This window comes from Lissotriton helveticus, chromosome 3_2 (genome assembly GCF_964261635.1).
Source record: "Lissotriton helveticus chromosome 3_2, aLisHel1.1, whole genome shotgun sequence".
Lineage (NCBI taxonomy): Eukaryota > Metazoa > Chordata > Amphibia > Caudata > Salamandridae > Lissotriton > Lissotriton helveticus.
Window position 1 is genome coordinate 204,805,372 of NC_136062.1, and position 12,385 is coordinate 204,817,756.

Here is a 12,385-nt window from a genome sequence, read left to right on the forward strand (position 1 = left end):
AGCTTTCTTGATGGCCTGCCATCTATCAACCTCCCATTCAGATTTAGCTGCTAGAAGCATTTTTTTTAAAACACCCTTGCTTCCCTCATACATGTGCTATCCCCCTTTCTGAGTCTGGACAACAGATGCGCTCTTTGCGTCCCTATATGACTTTATATAATATATATATATATATAATAATTTATATATAAGATTTAAGGTCCACAAACGTGAGATAGAGACTACCTCCCTCTAATGTTATGGTTTTCCAATAAATCAGTTGTAGACTAAACAACTTATCTATGGCCGAGGTTTTAGACCTAAAGCCTGCTTGTAGGAGAGTTAGTATATTATTTATTTTTATATATATATTTATTTATATATATATACCAGGGTTTTTTTCCTCTACATTGACTACCTTTATTCATTTTACTACTATAGAAAAACTACGGCAGGATTGCAACCATATCCAGATGTTTTTTTCCTAGCACCTCTTGAAGATCTAAGACACCATTACTTTCAGGGACAGAACATGCCCTTTCTAAGTAGGGAATGATAAGATTATACATAGAAGCCATCTTTTCTGGAGATTGTACGATTGTTCCTCAGCGAATTCTTCTACCTCCTTTAACCACTGTTAAATTAGAAGGTGGCGGGTTGACCACACCCTGCCTACTTCCGGTTGATAACTATCTAGGGTTACTACCAAAGGGGTTATGATCACTTTCACCACGGGGTAGGACCAAAAAATTCAAAATCCTATGCCAGAATTCCACATTTACCAAAATATAATCAATTATGGATGTCTGTCCATTCCTTTCAAAGGTAAAGTTCCCCGGATTGTCAGCAGGCAGCTAACCATTACATGCCCTCAGCGAATGGCTGAGGGTAAGTGAGGTTAGTTGTAACATTAGTGGGGTTCACCCTCTTATCGAATAAGAATTACACGTGGGGATTGCCCAAGTTGAGTCCTCATCACTGGTAATGGAAGATGATAAACCATTAAGGGGTTCAAAGTGGCAATTAAAGTCCCCACCAAGATAGATTTTCTCAGGCAGCGTGGAAAGGAAAACAGCCAAGCAATCTAACGTCTGCGATATCTAACCGTACCTTACTGGGTGAGAGTAGACATTAATAATAGCCAGCTTTGGATAGTTTCTGAGGGAGAGAAAATTACAATTACATAAAATATAAGGGAAGTGGGTATCTATCCTTTTAACTGAGCAACTCAAATGCATGCCAACCATTTACACAGTCCCCCCGAAGGTCTCCCCCTTAGCCCCTGAGCTGCCGCTTCACAGTATGCAACAAACCCTGCTCTACACAATGGTTTTAATGCCCAGGTCTCTTGGAATAGGCAGATCTCATGGGAATCTATGAAATCTCCCCAATCGGGGAGATCCATTTTAGCAATTAAGCCATCATGGGCTAACCCCATTGAAGTAGCGTGGACAAGTTCACCTCCACATCTCCGCGGGAAATACCATATTGAGCCACGAGATGGCTATCAATGCTTCTATACGTTTCTGTTCTAGCGCCAACTCATTACTTGGTTGCTTGTCAGTAACCACAACTCGCTGTGGTCTTTCTACTTTTTTAATCTGGGGAGCACTAATGGACTTCCCACTTTGGGGTACTATAAGCAGGGTCCCCACCCTTCCAAAGGAAGTACTATGTGGAACCTCCTGAAAACTATCAATGGTTCCTATACTGTTCTCTTCTATCGCCATCTCATTTCTTGTCAGCGGTTGCTGAATGGTAGCCTCAGCACCCACACCAATGGTAGACATACATAACTATTTAACTGTAGTTGAGGGATACTGGTTGATAGAGTTCAGACAAGTCCACCTGGTTTAAAACACTAAATCTATCACTTACAGGGACATTCCCTGGTAGAAAGATATCAGCGTTCCATCCCCTATTGTATACATTTCCAACCCGAGCTCTCATTTTCCACTTTTTACATGCATTTCCCATTCTCTCTGTTAGGGAACAAGGGGGATAAAAATAACTTAAAGATAGGGTCTGAATTCAAGTTGTCACCCTCGGCTGACATCATTCAAATTAATCAAAATACAATCACCCTCGATGTCTTTCTCTCTTTTGCCAACCCAATTTACTCTACGTGGAAATATAATTTCACTAAGCACCTGGGTGGAAGAGGTCTATTTTTATTTAACCAATAAATGGACTTATATTTTAGTTCAATATAGGTCTCCACACTACCTCTTTCCAACTCAGGTACCCCAACCAATACAACAACATATGGAGAAGACGCAGGGGGTAAATCAATACACGGCAAAGTGAATTTAGTTGCACTGGTGTTGGGCAGGGGTATATGTTTATCACTTTCTTTATCTTTGCCAGATGCTTTTTGCACCACACCTCCACCCAGGGTGGATGTCTCTGTTCTCACTCCCAGTGTGTTTCCTGTGCCTCCATTTACCACTACACCAACATTGGTGGTGGTACCAGCCCCATAATTCCTACTAGATGATGCAAACATTGGATTGGATATTATTGGGGTGGGTGATGGGGGATTGGGATTAACAGGATTACGCATCGCATTTATTGTGGTTACAGATGACTGAAAATGTTCCCCCTGAGAGTCTTTAACTACACCAAGGTTAGACACAGCAAGCAATTCAAAGTTGGATAGTTTTTCCTCAATTAATGACAACCTCTCAAGGATTAGAGACATAGATAACGTGATTTGGGCCCCCAGTTTGGTCCAAAAACCCTTATTAACTTGAGGCGAAAAAACACCAACTGGGTCCGAGTTTGGGGCGCCCAATAGAGAAATAGTTATCAGGGGCTCTGTTATCGTTGGCAATGCTGTAGTCGCCGCCCCGCCGATCAGATTCGTTTTATGCATCTTTGCATTTTTTTGTCTCTGGGGGCCTCCTCCCCGCTTTCTCTTAGTTGCTGGTTCCAGTACTTGATCCAGAGCTTGAGATGTAGATTTAGGCACGGACCTTGTTGAAACACGAGAAAGTGTGCTATGAACAGTACCCTATGACTCTGGGTTGGCAGGAGGAGGACTGGAGGGGGGCTCCGATATTAAAGGAAATTTTCGCTGAGTCCTGTAGAGGCTGGCTGTTGCCTCCACCCAGGGCAAGAAGGTTAGTGCCTGTGGCTGAGCGCTGTTCAGGTGAGCATACAGTCATCAGGCCCCCCAACGAAGATCGTTTTTAAGTGCAGGGGGTCTAGCGATAAGCAACGCTCAGTCAAGGCGATTTCGTGGGCTAATACTGAGGTGGCTCTAATTAGGAACTGATCCAGTGTCCCTGCTACATTTCCGCCCGTTATAGCTTTCCTCCCTTTTCCTTCACGGGTAGATATCATAAGCTAGGCACTATATCGACGACTGTCCCAGGAAATCAGTCCCCACGTTGAATAAAAAGCACAAATCTGCAAATATGGACTGACCTTAGAATATTGCAGACTTTAGAGGGGGGGCCCGGCCCGGCCTCCACCGGTCTCCAATGGGCTCAAACGGGCTCGCCCTTAGCCCGGACTACGCCAGGCACGCGCATGCGCGCGTCCCGCGAAGCGGGGACCGCAAGCTTTTATGTAGCAGGCAACAGGGAGAAATGCGGCGCAGGTGCGGCAATCTGTTGGTGCTCCTGGGACCTGGAGTCCCTTCAGGCAGGCAGGCAGGCAAGGTCTCCCAAACAGCGAAGCGGCTTCCGTGGAGAGGGGGCCGCGAGCTGTTATGTAGCAGGCAGCAGGGAGAAATGCGGCTCAGGTGCGGCAATCCGTTGGTGCTCCTGGGACCTGGAGTTCCTTCTGGCAGGCAGGCAGGCAGGCAAGGTCTCCCACGGAGCAGGGCCGCGAGCTGTCATGTAGCAGGCAGCAGGGAGAAATGAGGCTCAGGTGCGGCAATCCGTTGGTGCTCATGGGACCTGGAGTCCCTTCAGGCAGGCAAAGTCTACCAAACAGTGAAGCGGCTCCCGCGGAGCGGGGACCGCGGGCTGTTATGTAGCAAGCAGCAGGGAGATATGCGGCTCAGGTGCGGCAATCCGTTGCTGCTTCTGGGACCTGGAGTCCCTTCAGGCAGGCAGGCAGGCAAGGTCTCCCAAACAGCGAAGCAGCTCCCGTGTAGCGGGGGCCTTGAGCTGTTATGTAGCAGGCAGCAGGGAGAAATGCGGCTCAGGTGCGGCAATCCGTTGGTGCTCCTGGGACCTGGAGTCCCTTCAGGCAGGCAGGCAGGCAGGCAAAGTCTCCCAAACAGTGAAGCAGTTCCCTCGGAGCGGGGGCCGCAAGCTGTTATGTAGCAGGCAGCAGGGAGATATGTGGCTCAGCTGCGGCAATCCGTTGGTGCTCCTGGGACCTGGAGTCCCTTCTGGCAGGCAGGTAGGCAGGCAGGCAGGCAAGGTCTCCCAAACAGTGAAGCGGCTCCTGCTAAGCGAGGGCCACAAGCTGTTATGTAGCAGGCAGCAGGGAGAAATGCTCCTCAGGTGCGGCAATCCGTTGGTGCTCCTGGGACCTGGAGTACCTTCAGGCAGGCAGGCAAGTTCTCCCAAACAGCGAGGGCTTTATTTCAAGCCCACATTCATCCTGGCTGCAATTCCTCATCAGCAACCAGTACAAAGTCCTTCATCTAGCTCAAGTGCCATTTCACAGACCTTGGGTCCTGTTTCACAATAGACATCACCTCCATCAAGGACTCCAATGCCTCACCAGCAGTTCTACGTTATTGGGGTGAAATACTACATAGTGTTATATGAGCCCTGTAGTGATGCTGTACATAGTCACTACGAATTGTACGTTAACCTAACTTTTTGTCCTAATAATATTGAATACAAACAAAAGAAAATGGATCCTTTGAATCTTTTTTCGGGCAGAGAGAACAAGAACCACATTTAAAAATTAGAACCAATCCCGTCATCATTTCAGTAACAGGAGATCAGCCATTTCCTATGTTGCCTCTGCCAAACTGGATCCAAAATTGTTTGCCAACCCTACCCACCAACACTTCATTTCCCCATAGATATCCTAAAATAGCTACATCCATATCCCCTTTCTGATCACTCCCTTCTACTGATGACTTTGGGTGGGTGTAACTCGCGGAGTTTAACTCAGCGGAATTCTGCGGCTTTACTTAAAAACTCTGAAATTCCGAAGAGTTCTGTGCACAGCCGGAATTTGGCACGCCGCTCTGCGTGAGCTGAGTTTTAGAACCGGGAGCTTATTCTGTGATATAAAATTAGCGTAAACTGCATCATGTGATTTACCAGAGGGTGCTGCTTCTTTCTGCTGTTCGAGTAGATTTTCTAATCGAGCGGCAGCTTTCCCAATGCAAATGGTCACGATCTCCTGTGACCGCCTGCGTTGAGAAATCTTGTTGAGAAGCGTTCCTGAATAACATTTTGGTGGACACAAATTCTCACTCACACTCACCAACATTGGCAAGCCGCATGCAAGAAAAAACTCTGCCATGCGGCGGTTGGTGGAGTTTTGCTGGAACTGCGGAGTGGAATCCATAGTTGACAAACATCTGCAAACTCTGCCATTCAAGAGTAATTTTTCACCCACCACTACTGATGACGCCCCCTTTCCTGTTCATCCTTCTTCAGTGAGTGGAGCACGGTACATTCAGGGTCTCCTCCTTCAAGGTCTTGCCTTTTCTAGCGGGTTTGCGTTTTCTTTAAGTGTGGGCGATTTTTGCCAATCTGCGGTCCTCAAATTCGCATGAAATCACAAAAAAGTCCGCAAATTCGTGGATTTTCCCGCAAACTTGTGGATTTTTTGGCGATTTCCATCTACTGAACTAGAGTACTTTCTACTGGCTAATCAGTAAGTGCTACCTCGTTGGGTAAATGTATAGTGCTTTTCCTACACTGCAGCTGCGTAAAGGGCCAGAAGATTTGTCTCCACAGACCATGTGTGCCACCGCGCCAAAAGGCGCCGAGGTCCCTTGAGTGAGCTGTCCATCATAGTTGGGAAAGGGCGGGAAGATTTTGATACCGCTAGTGTGTGGTGCGGGGCTTCTATGGGTTTCAACATGCCTCTTGTGTATAAAGGGTCAGAGAGCGAGCAGGGCAGTAGGCGAGGAGAAAGCAGCCTTCAGGTCACAGGAACTACATGGGGATTGCGCTAGAGAAACTCATGGATTCAAAGACCTCCCTCGAGTATTACAGCTAATTTTCAACGGCAGATATGGGGTTAAAGCACACTTGCCCAGCCTCGACCGTACTCACTAATGTTTTGGGCTGATTAAAACGTTACTGAATTTGAGCTTCAACTCGGGCACCTGCTTTATTTATATCTGTAAGTGCTTCCTGTTGAGGTTTAATTTTTGTGAAAGGAGCCTCGTGCCAAAATGAATCCTGCCCTGCATAGTTATCCACGAAGATCCTCTACTCAACTGGAGTACTTTCTACTGGCTAGTGGATAATCAGTATGTGCTACCTCGTTGGGTAAATGTATAGTGCTTTTCCTACACTGCAGCTGCGTAAAGGGCCAGAAGATTTGTCTCCACTGACCGTGTGTGCCTGTAACTTTGCCACCATGCCAAAAGGCGCCGAGGTCCCTTGAGTGAGCTGTCCATCATAGTTGGGAAAGGGCGGGAAGACGTTTGATACCGCTAGTGTGTGGTGCAGGGCTTTTATGCGTGTCATCAACATGCCTCTTGTGTATAAAGGGTCAGAGAGCGAGCAGGGGAGCAGGTGAGGAGAAAGCAGCATCCTGGTCACAGGAACTACACGGGGATTGCACTCGAGAAACTCATGGATTCAAAGACCTCCCTCGAGTATTACAGCTAATTTTCGACAGCAGATATGGGTTTAAAGCACACTTGCCCAGCCTCAACCGTGCTCACTAATGTTTTGGGCTTTATTTATATCTGTAAGTGCTTCCTGTTGAGGTTTAATTTTTGTGACAGGAGCCTCGTGCCAGAATGAATCCTGCCCTGCATAGTTATCCACGAAGATGCCACTGTTTTGTGCAATACCTCTACTCAACTGGAATACTTTTACTGGCTAATCAGTAAGTGCTACCTCGTTGGGTAAATGTATAGTGCTTTTCCTACACTGCAGCTGCTTAAAGGGCCAGAAGATTTGTCTCCACTGACCATGTGTGCCTGTAACTTTGCCAACGTGCCAAAATGCGTCGAGGTCCCTTGAGTGAGCTGTCCATCATAGTTGGGAAATAGCGGGAAGACGTTTGATACCGCTAGGGTGTGGTGCGGGGTTTCTATGCGTGTCAACATGCCTCTTGTGTATAAAGTGTCAGAGAGCGAGCAGGGCAGCAGGTGAGGAGAAAGCAGCCTCCTGGTCACAGGAACTACACTGGGATTGCGCTAGAGAAACTCATGGATGCAAAGACCTCCCTCGAATATTACAGCTAATTTTCGACGGCAGATATGGGGTTAAAGCACACTTGCCCAGCCTCGACCGTGCTCACTAATGTTTTGGGCTGATTAAAACATTACTGAATTTGAGCTTCAACTCGGGCACCTGCTTTATTTATATCTGCAAGTGCTTCCTGTTGAGGTTTAATTTTTGGCCCACAGGAAGCACTTACAAAGTTAAGGCAGGTGCCCGAGATGAAGCTAATTTTGTAACCATTTTAGAATGGTGCCGGCAAGCTGCCAGAGTTGCTTACTTAAAAGTTGCAACTCATGCAGCTTGCCGGCGCTATTCTAAAATGGTTACAAAGTTAGCTTTCTTCAACTTGAGCACCTGCCTTACCTGAAATCGCCCGCGAGCGGATTTGCGGATTTTTCGGCAATTTCGCGAGATTCGCGGATCGTGAAATTGCCGAAAATCCGCAAATTCCACGAGCGGAACGGATATTCCGCCCATAGTTAGTTTTCTTATTATATATATATCTCATGTTCTTCTGACATGCTCTCCTGGCCTGTTACGCTTTATGTCTCTTTTTATGAAACTTTCCTGCCACCGTGTTATCCCTTTCTGTATTAAGACTGCCTGATTCTGTGTATTTGTTGATTCTCTGACGTGTTTTATCTCATTGTGAGACAGATTCTGTCCAGCCATATAGATTGTCTTCTCTGCAACCTTTTCTTCTATGGTATGGAAGCTTATTTTCTCTCACTGTAAGAATTCTCCTGCCTTAATGACTATATTGTTTCTTTCTCAGAGGTCACTCTGGCTCTGAAATGTTTAGTTTTTGTTCCTCACTATGTGATCTCTCTTGATCTAGACATATGCCCAATAGAGGATGAAGGCTGTGCTGAGGAAAAAGCGGCTGCTAGGGAAATGATTATACCAACAAGGCTACACCTGTCTCAATTCAAACACTTTCATAGAGTATATCTTACATCTTCAAGCCTGCACAAGATTGGGAAAAGTCCCTGCTTGCACATTGTGTGGAAGGGAAGTGGGTAGTGCTTAATTTGCGCTGGAGGCTTCTAGTGCTCAGAACCAGCACTTAATTGTCAAAGCCAGTGCTTTTGACAGGCCTGCCACAAGGTGGCGTGTTCTGTCTAATTAAGAGATGTCCACAATCACAATTAATTATTAATCAAATATACATTTAAAATTACTATTACCTGCCGCCCAAGCCATTCTTATAGCTTTAGAGGCCTGAAAATTGTCTAAATTCTCACACTTGTAGGAATGTGATTGTTAGATCTGGAGGTCTCTAGTTGGCAAGGGTATTCACCTTTGTCCAAATAGGGACCTTTACTTCTAAGTCAGGATAAGGGGATTACACTCCTTAATAACCCCTGCTCACCCCCTTGGAGCTTGGCACGAGCAGACAGGCTTATCTCAGAGGCAGTGTGTTAAGCATTTGTGAATATACACAGTAATACAATACAGTGAACACACTACAGATGGACAGAACACAGGTTTTATAAAAATAGGTATTATTTATATAGACTTAAACACAAGACCACAAACGACAAAAATCCACAATACTTCACTTAAGATTACTTAAAAGTTACTTAAAGTCTCCTAGTTCAAGTTGTTGGGAAATGCGACAAGGTTCTCAACAAAGTACCTGGATGCGTAACACAAAGTGAACAAAAGGCTCGCAAAAGGGGAGATGCGTCGGTTCTGTGACCTGGGGGAACAGTTGCGTCCTTCCTCAATGCTTGCGCAGAATCGGGGACTGGTCGTGAGCCTTACCGGTGCAGAGGTGATTCGTCGATTCTCAGCTTGTGGGCCAGTTGCGGTGCGCAAGATGGTGCCTTGATGCAATGCGATGATCCAGTTGCGATGCGAGAAGATTGCACCCTTGATGCGGCGATGAGATAACGATGCGATGACGCCCAGGTAGCCTTGCGACGACTCTGTGCTTTGGAGCCGCGACAGGCCCTGCAACACGCTTCTCTTTTGATGCGATGGCAACTCTCTCGATGGCATCACGCTTCACCGGGGATGCGACGGCAGGCAGCTTCGATGAACACACGCTTCCAGGGAGATGCGGCGAAGGCTCGCTTCTCCAGCGTTGCGTTGATTTCAGGTGCGGTGGCGACACGCTTCTTCTTGATGCGTCGCGCTTCCAGCTCCCAGTGGCACGCAAGTGACTGGAGTCAGAATTCCCAGCAAGGAAATTCAGGAGGGAGCTGGAGGTGAAGTCTTTTGTCCCTGACACTTCAGCAGGAGGCAAGCACAGTTCAAGCCCTTGGAGAATATTCTGTAGATGAAAGTCCTTACAAAGTTCCTTCTCCTTTCCCTTGGCAATGAAGCAACCACTGCAGGCCAACCCAGCAAAGAGCACACTGGCAGAGGGGTAGTACAACTACTGCAGCTTCCTTGGTTCTTCTCCTTGGCAGAAAGGTTTTTTACCAGAAGTGATCTAATGTCTTGGGATCAGGGTCCCAATATTTATACCCCAAAAGCCTTTGTTCTCTGAAGGTAGAGAGGCCTATGCCTAGTCCAAACCAGTTCCTGAGCACTTTGTTTACATGACTCTCTTCTTCCTTTCACTGTGCAGGGCAGAGACATCAGCCGCCCCACAGGAGGTGGAGCCAGCACAGGGGAGGGAAGATACAACTCTGGAGCACTCTGTTGACATGATTCCTTCTCCCCTTTCACGGTGCAGGGCAGAGACATCAGACAAGCCACAGGGAGTGGAGCCAGCATTGTAGAGGGAAGGCCCTACCCTATTCAGGTCCCAGGTGCAACTCCTCCCTCCCATCTAGATGCAGATCTCTCTATTCACCACCGGGCTGCCCCAGCCTGTCTCCTGGAATCCCCCAGCTCTGTCACTCACAAACCCAGACAAGGAATACACAACCCAGCAGAGGCAGGCCTGGATAGTTAGGCAAGAAAATCCATACTTTCTAAAATGGTATTTTCAAACACCGAATATTAAAACCAACTTTACTAAAAGATGTATTTTATTATTCTGAGTTCAGGCATACTAAATTCGAATTCCTACCATGTTCCCTGAGTCAGTCAGGATTATAAGAATGTAATAATCTAACTGCCCGTTCTGGCCTATGAGAACAGGTAGCCTTCAATAGTGAAAAGCGAACATGGCTGTAATTCACTATTAGGACATGCTACACACATCAGAGCATGTCCTACCTTATACTGACAATGCACCCTGCCTTTGGGCCTACCAAAGGGGTGTCTAACATGAAGCAAAGGGAAGGTTTAGGGACTGGCAAGTGGGTGCACTTAGCCAAGTCGACATGGCAGTGCTAGACTGCACACAGGCCTTGCAATGGCAGGCCTGAGACATACTTTACAAGCTGCTCTGTGGGTGGCACAACCAGTGCTGCAAGCCCACCAGCAGCATTTGATTTACAAGCCCTGGGGACACATGGTGCACTGTACTAGGGGCTGACAGGTAAATCAAATAACCCAATCATGGAGTAACCAATTAGTACATCAATTTAACACAGGAAGCACTTGCACTGATTAGTGCCCAAAGCATAAAACCAGCAAAAACATATAAAAACTGAGGAGGCAATCCGTCAAAAAGGGAGACTCATGCCAATGATGCCAGGTCTAACAGTGATGGTTACTAGTTGTGTTACTAGAATTGGCAGCATAGCACGGACAATGTGTGGTGCAAGCTGCAGTGGCCTCCTGATGAGAGCCTCTTGCACTTATTGTTTTACAAATTCAGCATTGGAGGTGGGCACACTTATGGACATGGTATGGGAATGCCCGATGATACAAAGATATTGATCTAGAAACCATGCAGTCTTGGCACGGCTGGTGGATATGGACCTTAAAGTAGAATCTAATACTCAACATAATATCAATACTGGGGATAAAGTCAGGTTGGGTCGTAAACTGGGCAGTGAAAAAACTTGTGGCGCTGAGCTTGATGATTGGCAAAGAAAAATAGCACAAGTGTGGAGATCGCCTTCCACTACCACTGTATCCGGTTGGACCTAAGCAATTGAATTCTGTATTGCAGTGGAGGAGAAGATCTACCTAGGACAGAGAATGTACTAAAAAATAGGTAAATATTTTGGACCCACTGTGGTACTCATCTAAGTAATTTTGACCATAGTGTTCCTACAGGTATCATACTGTTGATACGCCAATACTGGCAACCACTTAATCAGCTGTGTCTTGTTGAATTAAAATTTAGAAAACATTAACATTTCTTCTACATATGATGAAAGATTTTTGGGATTGAGCTGTAATGTTTCTTTTTTGTTGCACTGGCTGTGAATTAAAAATCTAATAAAAAAAGATTTTGAAACAAAAGAACAGCAAACAAGAAACAGTATACCTACCTTAATTGTCTGAACCTTGATGTTTTGAACCCCATCTTTTACTGAATGCCGAGTCACTTGGATTCACCCTTCACACAAACCTCCCCTGCAAGGAATACATTTTTTTTAAAAACATATATGGTCTAGTACAGCTCTCTCTATGAAAAAAAATGAAGCTGTTTCTTACAGAAAGCGACTTGGAAACCGCTGATGTCATAAACCATCCACTTTAGCAGCTTAAGTGGTGGAATGGGGGGGTGCCACTGCAAACGCTGGATTAATTTAAAACATAACCTTTTTGATTTTTGCTTCTTTGATTAATGGTCTTCAATCAGAAGTCCATCTATGCCACGGTAAGAGGATAGTATTGAAGGAGAGACAAGACAACAAACCAGTGGCTGGCTGGATGGATGGATGAATGAATGAGACAGAAGGAAGGCTGGACAAAACGAAAGAACGATTAATAGATAAAGGGAACAATAAAAAGAATTAAAGAATGAAAGAAAGATGAAAAAACTAGAATGGACGAGACGAGGAAGTAAAGACAGATGGAAAAAGACAAAACAAAGGATGGAGGAAAGGAAGGAAATGTAATATTTTTCTCAGTGAAACAATCAGCTGAAGGACTCCGGGCTCACTCGCATGCTCAGTATCATTTGGGGTATTTACATTTTTTGCTACTCCCTTGGTTCAAGCTTTTCTACATTCACATCTGGATGGTGGCAGCCTCCTCCACCATGGGCTCTCAGACTA